Below are 5,836 nucleotides of genomic sequence, written 5' to 3' on the forward strand. Positions count from 1 at the left end.
TTCATTGGAATGTACGTATCAAAAAAAACCCCCATAGCTAGATGTATAAAAACTTTCTTCTTCTGAAGTGAGAAAGTGAAATTATTCTAATCATTCACTTTTATCACCTTATCCACATCACCAAAACCAAAAGAAATCTTTAATAATACAAAAGGATCTCAAGTAAACATATTTACCTTTAAAATATGCATTATAACCAAATATCAGAAAGTGTAAAGCACTTCACAAAGGTATAAATGTGATGTGTAGAGCAATTCATAAACATATAAAAAGATGACCCTGATTCAAAAATGTTAGTCTAATTAGACAGTACATACATAAGGGAGTGGGAGGGAAAAGAGTGAATTGATGAAAGCATTGAAAAGAAAGGGTAAAAGTTAAGCACACATCTTGTTAGCCCCATGATTCATAAATGTCTTATGTAGATAGACACGCATCTATTCACTGGATGAGTAGGCCAACATTTATCGTCCTCTTTTCTCAAGTTGTGTCTTCACGAGTCATTCAAAAAGAAAAGTGCGAAAGGTTGTCAGACTGCTTCAGAAAGTAGGATGAAGACAAATGGGGCCATATGGAAGAAGTTGTGAGAGCAGAGGGAGAGAAGCACATTGAGAAAATCTTGCAAGTCTTGTTCTTGTGTTGAATAAAGAGAGGATAGAAAAGCAGGTGAAAGTACGAAAGTAAACAGGAGGGCAGAGTTACATTATATAAGACCTTGAACTGAAATCATGGCCTTTCAATCCAAGTAGCAAAGGAGATGTCGTTTTGTGCTGTATCTAGTAAGACAGACAGCTCCCAAGCAGCCCTTCTTCCAAGTCCTTCAGTAACAGACCACTGCATCACAACTTCTCTGGAAACTTCTTTCCTTAAGTGTATCTTCACCAGCAATGACCGAAATATGAGTCTGAAGTTACAACTTGAAAATTGCATGTAGTATTCATGCTTGTAGCCTCTGTGGATTGCCAGGAATAGTTACTGGAAGTTGCTGCACTGTGGAAGTGAAGAAGAAGGCTTTCAAAGACAAATGTGGCATGGCATTTAATTTATACAGCAAGGGAGAAATACAGCAAGCAATGCTGGCACATTAGAGAAATGAATTAATAATTAATAGCTTATAAATGTGTTAACAGCTCTTTACAATGGCACATAATTGTAGGATCAGCAATATATTACCCAAAGATCACTAACAGCTTCTAAATATGTTGATTATCACAGTGAAAAAAACATGAGTGTTTAAAAAAAATGTTAATAATTAGATCCCTCTTAGGTTGTAACTGTCACATAAACAGCTTGTAAATGAGTAAAAACAGTATTCTAAAGTAAACTTCCATTCACTGGCTGTGGTTGTTGTTACCAAAGTGAGATCTAAAGCCAGGATGCAAAGATTAGAATTGACATGTGCAACCTGGTTACATGGCAAAGTTTAAAAAAAAAAAATAAAAAGAGCATGAAATTGTTCATGTTTGAATATGTATGTTTATATGCTCCTCTTGTTTTTTTGCCTCAGGAAGAATGAAAAATGTTAATTCTTAAACAAAGAAAAAAATACCACCTGTTCATAATATTTTACATAGAAAAGAATATTTAGACATGAGATAGGCTTCAGGCATAATTCAGCCTAAGCAATTTGTTCCTGTGTACAGAACAAAAGATCCAAATTCCAAAACATGCTAAAGGAATAAGCAAATTTTGTGCTCTTGTCCACATAGCTGAAAGTCATTTGCTTTCACTATTATGATGATATGAAACTGACAAGGACATGTAGAATTAAAATAATGTTACTTCTGTGGAGACTGCATTGACTTTGACAGCATACATCCTGTGCTATACAGAAAATCATATTAATGCATGCACTGTTTTTTGCTGAAATAGAATTAGTTTTCTTCATAGTAGCTAGTGTGGGGCTATGGTTTGGATTTATGCTGAAGAGAGTGTTGATAATACTAGGATGTTTTAGCTATTGCTGTGCAGTGCTTACACAGAGTCAAGACCTTTTCTGGTTCTCACCCCACCCCAACAGTGAGTAGGCTGGGGGGCCAGGAGAAGTTGGGAAGCGACACAGCTGGGACAGCTGACCCCAACTGACCAAAGGGGTATTCCAGACAATATGACGTCATGCTCAGCATATAAAGCTGGGGAGAAAGAGGAAGAAGAGAGTATGTTCATGGTTATGGCATTTGTCTTCCCAAGTAACCATCACATGTAATGGAGCCCTGCTTTCCTGGAGATGGCTGAACACCTGCCTGCCGATGGGAAGTGGTGAATGAATTCCTTGTTTTGCTTTGCTTGCCTGTGTGGCTTTTTCTTTACCTATTAAACTGTCTTTATCTCAACCCATGAGTTTTTTCACTTTTACTCTTCTTATTCTCTCTCCCACCCCACTGGGTGAGGGGAGCAAGTGAGCAGCTGCATGGTGTTTAGTTGCAGGCTGGGGTTAAACCATGACAATGCATCATAACACATCTTGATCTTCAAAATCAGAAGGCTTTTATTGGCAGAAAAATAAGCAGAATTCTATAAAAATCCACTTTCCTTTTTTGCTAATTATTTATGTTCAACATGCATTATATTCCCCATGTACACATACATAAGAATAAGAATATTAAATGTACTGAAATTCTAACTACTGGCAGCATTGTGGTTCAATTTGAAGGACTTACCACCTCACCGAAATCTATCCTAATAGAACTGGTTATAGGAAAGCATGTGCATGGGAGGATGTGAATGTGTGAGCATGAGAGAACAACAGCTCCAGCACACCTTCTGTGCTTCTGAAGAAAGAGGCATATATCCAGGAGCCATAAAACAACATGCTAAAAAAATTCTCTCAATTTATTCCTCAGTTCATATACCCATTCCTTGACTTCACACCTGCTTTCTTCATACTCACTCTGTTCTTTACATGCAAATTTTAGCACAGTAGCTAAAAAGTTGACTGTTGATTTAAAAGACTGCTGCCATGAACTCTAGCCTGAATTTATATGAACTCAGTAGGACTATGCTCCTATGTGCAATTTCAGGAAGATATTTCATTATATTGACACACTGGGACAAGGCAAGGACCAGTCAGAAGTAAAAACTTGGTCCTGAGTTGCAGCAGTACTTTCAGCTGAATCAAGTAAAAACAGGCTCAGAGTTATGTACAGAACAAGTATCTGTTCACTTTTTAAAAGGCAAAACACTTCAAGAAGTTCAGAATTAGATTTTACTAAGCAAATAGTTAATGGCTCACTCCAGTGAAGATCAGTATCGACAGACTGAAATGCCTCAGCTTCAACATACTTTGTTTTTGTCTAAATACCTCATGAAAACTAAGGCTGTTCTCTTTGTGCAAACTGCCTTATCATGCTAACTCAAAGCTTCTTCTGCAGCACTCTTACCTTTCTCCTCATGGGCAATGATGTTTCTGTTATAGTTTATCCTCATGCTTCCATACACACACATAGACTTGCACACACCCAATACTGTAATTAATGCCATCAGTCTTCATCTAGTAATTTTATCTTAAATAGAAAAACAGTAATATAAAATTAGTTGCCTAGTCAGCAAAGTTGCATAGACTTAATCAAAAATAAAAACTAGACAAGGTTATACAGGAGCTCTACATACAATCAGATCTACTAATTCGTAGGTAGCATACAAAAAATTGTACATTGAACTTTGTACATTGAACTTTGAATAAGCATTATCAAGACTACACAGGATGAAGTGGTTATGGGAAAACTGTGTGGTACAAGATGCCATAACAAGCAATAAAACTTTGCAGATTAAGACCAGTTAAATAAGCACAAAGGAGTCAGACCAAGGTTATGCAAGCTGACTTACTTATTATGGCCAAAATGAGCCATGAAACATAAAACTTTGTAATTATATCTTAAGATGTAGAGGTAATTGTGTAAGCACTTGCATAGAGACTGGGGAAGCAGCAATATAAAATTGCAAAAGGAAAAGCAAGATGAAAGAGATCAAAATGCTAGGTGATGTGTTGTAGAAGGTGGGGCTGTCAAAATGAAAAGCATAATTCAGACTGTTGAACAATGATAACGACTGTACTAGAATGCATTGTATTTACTAGTATAGTAATTCTTTTAACATCCTATCTGTTGTTCAAGCTAAGTCCACTTGCAGTGCCAGTACACAACTGTACAATTTTTTAGAAGTCATGCATGTTTCACCAACTTGCGCTTCCTTGAAATAATAGGCATAAAATTTTCATTCTGAGCAACAGTTGCAAATGAATCTAGTAGATACTGAAAGGAGACCATCAAGCCTTTTCCAAATAACAACAATCAGGTAAGAGCAAGGAGCCTGGCTGTTAAGAAGAGTTTAAATGAGAGAGGTTAAACTTCAGAATGTCATGGAAAATGCCATGTCTGAAATTAGAAGTTTACTATAAGCACATATTATGCTAATATGCCACATAACCAGCACAGTGGCAATCTTGGTTTCAAACAACTTCAGCGGATGCCGGAGAGCTAGCAGAGGAACTATAAAGGCCATCCCCACATTATTTTGTAAACTTTTGTGTGTTCTCTAATTAATAAAACATCTCTAGAGAGGGTCTTAAATGCAACAGGGGACCTGACAAGCCTAAGTGCTTACTTTATCCAGCACGTAGGTTTCATGAAACTCAAACTAATGAATTAAATTGCTTTTGCTGTAAGACTGCAAGAATGAAAGCTTAAAGTGGGCCTCTTACTAATGTAGTAAATATATGGTAGGTGAAATTAAGAGTCTTCTTAACATTTATTTATAAAATCCATACAATTATTTTAACTACAGGATATTTTAAAATACCTTTCATAGAAAAATCCATCCTATTTAATAAATCATGTGATTAGGAGCAGAATGGAGTATTGTAGGGACATAGAGGTTAACTCTTTTTAGAAGCTGTATAAACTGCCTTGTGACAATGTTCCAATTATTTAGTCATCCACCATTAACACGAAGTAACATTTGCTAAACTGCTCAAACAACTTCAAAAATTGAGGAGATAGGGAGTCAATCTGGATGTCATCTTCAAAAACCCTGAAATGTATATGAAACAATGCTGCCTGTGCCAAAATCAATCCCGTTATGTTTCTGATTTCTCAACTGAGGTATCCCACATCTCTTTGTATGAGAAGTGATGTGGAAGTTTTCTCTGAATCTGCACACAAATTTGATAATTCTTCTGGCCCTGCCTCATTTTGAAGAGGGTAAGGATCAAAAAGAAAGATAGAGAAGAAAGAAAAAGCCTGCATACAGGAATAAAGTATTTCTGTGTTGACAGCATGAGAATTTTTACACTATGCAGATTAGATGGTATTCAGACAAATTACAAGTGCACCATAAAAAGCCATGAGGTAAAGAAAACTGTTTTAGTAAGTAGAAAATATTTCTGTCCAGGAATTACACAGGATTTTACCTAACTGGTATCTGACTAAACAAGGTTACAAGCCAGATATAGTCTCTCTATAGCACATTTGGAGATAAAGTTTTGTGAAAAAAATATCTGCAAAGCCACACTCTTTAAATGACTGGAAAATGTTTAAATATGTTAGAACACTTGCATACCTTTGGCTTTAATGGCTGCAGACATTGAAAAAGCACTGTGACTAAACCCTTTCAAGATACCAATGAAGTAACAGGCTTTCATAACATTATGAAGGAAATTACAGGACTGATGAGCATCTTCTACACATGGGAAGACTTCAGCAAAATTACTTGTATGTGTGTTTTCTCATAAAGTGGTAAAGAAATCAAAATATAAAAATATCTGCCTTTTTGTTTTCAGTGTTAGCTGACAGCACTGCAATGGATCCACTGTACCTTGCAGCACAGGGGATGGTTCTTC

Source organism: Haliaeetus leucocephalus, unplaced genomic scaffold, assembly GCF_000737465.1.
Source record: "Haliaeetus leucocephalus isolate CR32 unplaced genomic scaffold, Haliaeetus_leucocephalus-4.0 Scaffold251, whole genome shotgun sequence".
Taxonomy (NCBI): domain Eukaryota; kingdom Metazoa; phylum Chordata; class Aves; order Accipitriformes; family Accipitridae; genus Haliaeetus; species Haliaeetus leucocephalus.